This window comes from Triticum aestivum, chromosome 5D (assembly GCF_018294505.1).
Source record: "Triticum aestivum cultivar Chinese Spring chromosome 5D, IWGSC CS RefSeq v2.1, whole genome shotgun sequence".
NCBI lineage: Eukaryota > Viridiplantae > Streptophyta > Magnoliopsida > Poales > Poaceae > Triticum > Triticum aestivum.
In genome coordinates, this window is record NC_057808.1 from 46,014,663 (window position 1) to 46,023,222 (window position 8,560).

The window sequence follows — 8,560 nt, forward strand, 5'->3', positions numbered from 1 at the left end:
ATAAATGGATTCATGCACAGTACTATGGGGGCCCAATTAGATGTCATGTCTACTCGACGCCCAATTAAATGGCTTTCGATGTCATGTCAAGCGTCGGGAAAATTACAAGTGATACGAAGCTTTCCATTCTCCCATGATACGGGCTTCCGAGAGCCCTTGGATCTGAGATCGAACGGTTGCATGGCGTGATTCTAGACCTATGGGTGAATATCCTATCTTGGAGGGTTATTCTACAAATTTTCAGCAACTTAGCATGCGACCGTTCGATCTCAGATCCAAGGGCTGCCAGCAGCCCGTATCATGGTCGCGCCTACCACGACCATCGCCTCGCTCGCGCGGTCGCGCCCTTGGAGATTTAGCACGGTGCGTTAGGCTATCTTATGTTGGCATGTCATACATAGTCATCACTTAGTCACTCATACAACAAGATTAGCTATAAGGTTGGCTATAAGAGTATTTTTTGTTTACTTCTCTCTATCTCTTTCTTCGTAGTATTTATTGTATTTGCCAAGGAGTGACCTCTTCCAACGAAATGGTGCTTAGATGAGGTGCTATGGGAATTAAATGGCTTAGCAACTCAAGTCCCCAATGCATAGGTGCTTAGCTTTTTTGTTGCTAAGTTTGCTTCATCTAGGTACACGCGCTTATCACCGTTTCTTCCTGGGGTCACCAAACTAGTCTCTCTCTTCTTAATTAACTTGCCACATCAGACTTTATGCCTATGTGGCAGGCTTAGCACCTATAGGATCAAGTACAATAGTGGGCTATAAGCCCGCTTTACATGGCATTTTTGCATATGTGGGGGAAAGAGGCAAGGAAAAAGTGGAGGAGTGGGCTCTCAAGTAAGAGCCAGCCTCTACATGGTGGAGCATCGGGAGAGGCACCTGTATGGAGGTGGTCAGGAATCGGGAGACTCACGCCGGTCGTAGCGCCGCAGTTAAAATGATAATGTCAAGTCAAATCACCGGGCCCCACCTGTCCAGAAGTAACTCACTGTCAAATCACACATCCCTACGTTTGCAGCAGCCTACTCCCTCATCTTCTCGCGTCTCTGTCGAACCGACTAGGCGGAACTGCCCCGCCTACTGCGCGGGAAAAGCCCCGCCCTCGACTTTTAAATAGTACAATATACTAATTTTGTATCCATGGATTGCGCCATGGAGCAAAGCCTCAAGAAAACGGCGGTACACATGTACGGAGTATACATCACGCCCGTCGCATTCGCGTCGCACCCCAGACGGTCGGTCGGTCTGGCACGCCGCTCTCCGAATGGAATGCGCGTCATATTGCGTTTGCACACACATGTGGGACCGCAATTGAGAACCGACCATAGGCACACTCCCCGGCCCCGCAAGTCGGGTGAGTTAATAGAAGAGAGAGACGAGCGATGGTACTACTAGAGAAGTGTTGTAGGAGTACATACGTTGGTACCTGGACGATCCCTGCAAGACACGGAAGATCAGTTCATCCATGCATGTTACCAGACTCCAGTAGACACGCCTGGATTGGCTATCATCTACATATCGTGCAGGCTGTGTTGTACAGGGCTGTAGTTCTGGTGAGAAATCTAAAAAAAGGTTTCTTGTCATCTCGCAAAATTAGGTGTCATGTGCTTCGGATCACTGCGAGGGTTAAACAGCGACAACTGAGTTGGGCTAGTCATTGGGGGCACATGCACGAAGACTACTCGGCTGCCATCTAGGTCAAGCCGGCTATGTTAATTAGGACATCTATCGATAGACCCCTTTTCTACGAGTTTATCTTTAATTTGAGCTTTGATCCTCGTCTAGTTTGTCTGTCGGGATTCATCTTGTCTCCTTTGGGTAGTGAGGTTTTGATTTCTTGTCATGTGGGATTTTTTCGTGTTATATGTTATAATCCGGTGCTTCAGATCAAAATGACGACAACTGCGCCTCCGGGGCACGTGCATGAAGACTTCTCGACAATCATTGCCGAGGTCAAGCCGGCTCCGGCCGGTAGATAAAAGAAAACTAGTACTCCACTATATAGGCACGAGCCTCCGTGCTTGCTTGCTAGTGTTGCTCTCTTCACACTGTCTCGTCCTCTCCAGATCTAAACATGACAGCGGTGGCCACACACTCTCTCTACTCACCGCTGGTAACAGATCCAGCCGGATCCTCTCCGTCGGGGAAGATGAGAAGGTGCAACGTTCACGCGGTCGTCCTCGGCGACAGCTCTTACCCACTGCCGGCGCGTCCTGATCAGCGTGCCTTGCCATTCTCTCCCAAGCATCGCTGGCGAGGGAGGGCCTCCCACCCCTTCTTCCTCGCTGCCGTAGTGTGGGCAGATCCGGCCTCCCGCCGCCCACCTAGCGACATCTCGACGACCCTCAGGTATAACTTCCTTCGAAACCGGCCTTGCTCTACTTCTCGAGCTCCTGACGTTGCTGCATTTGTATCTTTTACTATTTCTCAGCCCCCCTCGTGTAGATAGGATCTATCGGCTGTCCAAAAACCACCTAATTTTTACTGTTAAGAGGTAAAACTAGTTCATGCACTCGAATCTAGTAGTACTTGGTTCAGACAAGGAAGAAAGGGGGTGGGGGTGGGGGAAGATTTGTTACCTGAATCTAGGACTTGGTCGAAAGAGGAAATAATGGGGGCGAAAAGTAGCAGAGACTGGCTATTCAACTGGTCTCTAGGTCTAATAGGGAAATAAAGGGAACACAGTACAAACTCAATATAAAACCGATCTATTGGTTGAAAAAGGAAAGAAAGTGGGGACTGGGGGACAAGTCAACAGAGTAAGTCCAGCACTAGGTTTGCTAGCCTCACACAGTATAAGGTGGCTATATACCGAACAAAAATGGGACCAACCCAGATATCCTCTTCTGATGTTTGTTGCCCCGAGCCGCTCTTATGTAATGCCACTGGTAAAATGTAGCAGTCGCACTGTTAAAAGTAAGGACACGTTAAACCAATGTTGTTTTCAATGTAATGCCTCCAGTAATATGAATCAATGGCACTTTTTTCATGTCCTGCTAAATTTCCCATTAAGATAAGTTGCTTCTTTTCCTTAGAGATGCAACTGTCCTGGTCCGCCTACTCTCCAGGAGCTTCACGACCAACCTTGATGTTGCTCAATTTTATTGCAACTAATGAAGAAGAAGCTCTGTGGGTTTCGTTTTCTGATGGAAATGGAACCGGGGCTGGAGCCCTTTTCTTAAAAAAAAGAAGAAGAAGAAGCTGCTAGCTCATGGGACATTGCTTCATTTTAGGTGAACTGCATCAAAAGGTCCCATGAATTGAATCATCCATGTTGGTGACTGGTGTCATCCCTTCTACGATGGCGTTGACTGCTGATATGGTTCCCATCACGAGGTATGTTCCTTTTTGGTCTGACCGTTTGCCAAAGATCCTGCATGTTGATCCTTCTCTTGTGCTACTATTTTGGCACTGCCATGATAAAGCAGTAATGTTATTATTTTGCACCTTAATCTAGTGGCACTATTAATTTGAGGCAATGTTTTGGCACCGCTAGTGCCACTGTTTTTTTATATATTGAAAGAGGGGGTTCCCTCCGATTTCATTAAAGAAACCCAACCATAGAGAACCATTATCCGACAACATATCAGTGTAAACGGGCAGTTATGCAACAACTACTAGAACAGACTGAGTACTAGCAGGAGACAAGTTCACCACATAAGCTAGGCAGGTAGGGGGACGCAGCACCAGCTCGACCAAGTTTGGATTACAACCCAAATGCTACCACAGAAACACCAGGGGAAAGATAGGGACTGAAAGAGCCAGCTTCAGCATCCCAGTCTAAGCATCCCCGGCCTTTATCCTTGCGACGCACGGTACACCTCGTTTGCCACATGCTCGACCCTAGTGTCACTGATAAAATGAAGTAATAATACAGTTAAAATAGAGCGAGTGTCCTCTCTATCATTTCATTTCCAATGTAGATAAAGAAAGTGCTTCTCTTTGTTAATGTATGTTTCATCAACTAGTCCCATTGTTAATGTTTAAGCGTTTCTGCAAACTGGGGTGCTTAATTTTAGTTGATGTACACAAAAATAGAGATTTGAATGTCTCAAGGCCCCTCCTTGTACTACCGCTGTACACTGATGTTCATCACTGGCAGAAGGTGTATCGGGGAGACTTGGGTCGATTTCCAGTATGATGTAATATTTTCTTCTGTTTATTAGTGTATGTTTCATCAACTAGTGCCACTATAATGTAATCACGCCTTTTCATTATCTGTGCAAACAGAGTTATTCAGCTGCATTTTGGTGGAACTGCACAAATGTACGGATGGAACACACATATATGCAGAGTGCGAGGTGCCAAGTAAAAATTACCGACACCAACCGTGCTCCATCTAAGCATTGGCATCCACCACCATCAGTGGGATGTGTGGCGCTCACTGTGGATGGATCTTTCCCGGCAGCAAATCCTCTAACCAAATACTAGTAGATTAGACTTAAAAAAATACTAGTAGCTTATATTGGCAGTTTTCTAGGGGTGTACTCTTTTCCGAAATAAGCACCAATCTATTTTTCTTTATTTGTACACAGTGTCACAACTTTGACCCAAAGGTCCACAGCTATTTTAGGGTGATTGGCGTAGTACTCGGAGACTGATTGTAAGCATGATTTTTATTAGTTGTCACAATGATTGTAAGCATGAGCAGATGGAAGATTAGGTTAGTGCGAAGCTTACCTTAAATGCTACCGACGCCGTTGAAACGAGGCGAGCGTCGAGGGAACCGTGGAGAACGGCGGGGAAGCGATGTCGCGCCATCCGGCCTCCTCTTGCGGTGGGAGAATGAATACTCCTGTGGCTCCGGCTGGCTCTGCACCCTCACGAATGGCACACCGTACTTGCTCGATTCATTATCCTCTGGGTGCTTGACCTTCGACCTGTACGCCCACCACCTCCGCCTGACTTTCGCCTCGGGCGAATCTGTCTGCTCCATCGCCCAGAGGAGATACTCGATGAACTCAAAGGACTGCGGCGTGACTGCCGCCGAGGAGTACATCGCCGCCCTCATCGCCGTCGTCTCGCTCTTTCGCATACATTGCCACATGGCCCTCACCGTCCTCGAAATCTCCCACTCATTGTCAAACCAAGTAAGGATCTCCTTCAACCTGGCTAACTTTGCCTGGTCGCCGCCAGCGATCTGCCTGATTCGCTGCTGCATCCCCTCCATAGATGTCCTTCTGAGTTGTCCGGTGCTAGCTTTGGAAGATGGGAGGAGAGATGGTGGTCTTGCAATAGAGAAGAGGGAGAGGCGAGACGGTGGTTTTGGAATGGAGATGATGGAGAGGGGGTGGTTTTGAAATGGAGAAGAGGGAGAGGCGAGACAGTGGTTTTGGAATGGAGATGATGGAGAGGAGAGGTTCCCCTGCCTTTCGGTCGCTGACAGGTGGGCCCCGCGCTTGGTGGGACCCATGTGTCAGTGTCTGAATGGCAGGATGGGCTACATCAGGGGATCCTCGTCCGAGCAGAGAGGAGGTGGTTTTGCAATGGAGAAGAGGGAGAGGCGAGACGGTGGTTTTGGAATGGAGACGATGGAGAGGAGAGGAGGTGGTTTTGCAATGGAGAAGAGGGAGAGGAGCATGCGGCAGCGATTTAGGATTGGACGAGAGGGCCGGCGCGCTGTGACTGGATCAAAATCAAAATCAATTTACCCTTCAATTAAGAAAGCGACCCCACATTAACTAGTCTCCCTTTTATTCTGGGTCATAATTGACCATGATTTTCGCAAATAAATATATGTTATATGTTGCAAAAATAATATAATTTGAAAGTACATTCAGATACGAACCAAACGATACAATTTTTGGTGACATGCATTCACATTTTGCTTGTCAAATACAGTATGTGGTCAAACTTTGAGCCAAAATACGCAAAACAAAAAAAATACTTCCAAGACCAGCGCCGCTCTTCCGCTCTTCTCCTCTTAAGCCACCGCCGCTCCTCTCCTGTTCCAATCTAAATCCAGCGCCGCTCCTCTCCTCTTCCATTTCAAGACCACCGCCCCTCCTCTCCTGTTCCAATCCAAGACCAGTGTCGCTCCTCTCCCGTTCTAAACCAAAACCAGCGCTGCTCCTCTCCTCTTCCATTAAAAATCCACCGCCGGCGAGTGAAGGTGCTGTGGAGAAGTAGATCGATGGAGGAGTACAACCGATACGTGAGGATCGCAGACAGCGACCCTGTGAAGCTAGCTAGGATGTTGGAGATACAGTCTTGGTTTGACAACAAGGACCAACTAGCGGCGACGGCGACATACATGGCCAAATATCTGCAACAGAGTGAAAAGGCGGCGATACTCCCGGAGGGAGTCGCGCGGGAGTACATAGAGCTGCTCCTCTGGGCCATGGAGCAAACAGATTCACCGAATCCGATCATGAGGGAGCGGTGGTGGGAGTATCGATCCCAGATGGAGCATCCACCAGAGATTGAAGGATCGAGCATCTATAGGGTGCCGTTTGTGAGGGTGTCGTGCCAGAGCGAGCCGGTGGAGTCTTCTTCCACCGAACCCAACTGCAAGAGGAAAAAAACAGTTGGCCCGACGACGCTTCCCTACCATCCTCTCCCTCACCGTTCAATCGTCTCACGGGGCGGCTGTCTGCCGCCGAGGAATAGGAGGGATTGCCCCCCCCAGACCAATAGTCGGGCAGGTTGTGAATTGTCAGGAGGAGCTTAGGGTTGTTAGTATTTGCAGGTTGTGAATTGTGTTTTGTGTTGTGTATTTTGAGAGTACTTTCAGATATGAATGTCTTTTGAATTTCAGATTTGCAGTATTGAGCATATGAAGTATTTTATGAATTCAAGAGATCTATTTTTAGCACTTAAAAAAATGTAGTTTCGTAGGAGTATAAAAGTGCAGAAAATGTGATTCTCAGAGAAGAAACTGCAAGTTTCAGTTTCAGATAAGAAACTCTAAGTTCAGTTTCAGAAAAGAAACTGCAACTTTTAGAGGCAGAGCATTTATATTAACACGGCCTTTTCAAACAGTATTAACATCATGCTGGAAGTTTTATTCATGGTCGAAACTGGAATTACCAGCCAGTTAACATCATGCTGATCAACATTCGTGCATAGAACATCTTCATATGATGCACAGTCAAAAAGATATGCTATTTTCAAGATGCCCACACAATGTCGAGTGTGCAAAAAACAGAGAAAGCGAGGGACGCCGATGTCTGCCATTGTGAACATGCTGAACAAACGAGAGGAATCTGGAGAGGACTGTACGTGGAGAGGCAGACAGTCGGGACCCACCAGGTCTATGGCCGTACGCAAGCAAGTGCCTCATCGAAAAAATACTTCCTCCTAATGCTATACTGACGTTGGGGCCCACGGGTTTGTCAACATAGTTACATTTTTTTAGGTGCTTCAATGTAGTTACTATAGGACATAAATTCACAACGAAGCCGGGGAGCTGGCAGGTATCATTTATTATCACTGGCGTAGCAAGTATCAGCTGGGTTTTGGGCTGCCCGTCTAGGCTTTCTTTTTTAACATGCGCAGCCCACGACCTCGGATGGGAGGTCCATAGGCCTGTTTGTATTTTCTTGAGGGCCGTCATGTATCGACCGGCCTATGGACCTCCCATCCGAGGTTTTGTTTTTCCTGAAACATCGGCAGCCCAATTTATGTATTTTTTTTGAAGAAAACGCAGAGGTCTGTTCTATTTTTATATATAAGAATAGGAACTCCTGGTCCAACTTATGTTTCCCTTCTAACTATATTATATATATTTAAATTATTTTATATGTTATTATATATTATTGTTATTGTCATCATATATTTAACAGATACTTACATATGTAAGAAAACAATATCCCACATCTTATTAACTTACAAAAATAATTTTTAACAATAAAATCCTGGATTTTTTTGGCAACGAAAATCGTGGTGATTGTGTACAAAAGCTTGGTAAGATTTAAGGACCAATGTAATAATAAATCACTTATTATATATATATATATATATATATATAACAAAATGCTCAGCCCCTGTTTATTTTTTTGATAACATTGCTGCGCCCACCCCAACATTATAATTAGAACAAGCCCAGCAAAATCGTGTATTTTGAGAAAGTGCAAATGGCCTGTAATTTTTTTAGGAAAAACATAAATGGGCCGCATGGACGCTACATTATTTGTTCACCTAGCCCAGCTAATGGACTGTAGTTCAAAAAAAGAGATCAAATGGACTGTAAATTCTACCCCGCAAAAAAGACTTTAATTCTGAAAAATGGGTTGAATACGTGCCACATTTTTGGAGGCTGAAATGTGGGCCAATAGGTCGAAGCCAATGCAAGTCATTGTCAACTTAGTCAACAAATGATTCTGACATTGTTAGCCGTTGGATTTACATCCAACGACCGACATCCATCACTACTGGAATTAGCTAATTTGCCATCTGCCAGCTCTTTGCCGTCTGCTAGCTGACGGCAAAGAAGCTCTTTGCCATCAGCTACCCAAAAGCAGACGGCAAAGAAACGGCAGATGACAAAACAGGCCTTTGCCATCTGTTGGCTCTTTGCCGTCAGCCAGCGGACGGCAAAGATTCTTTGCCGGCCG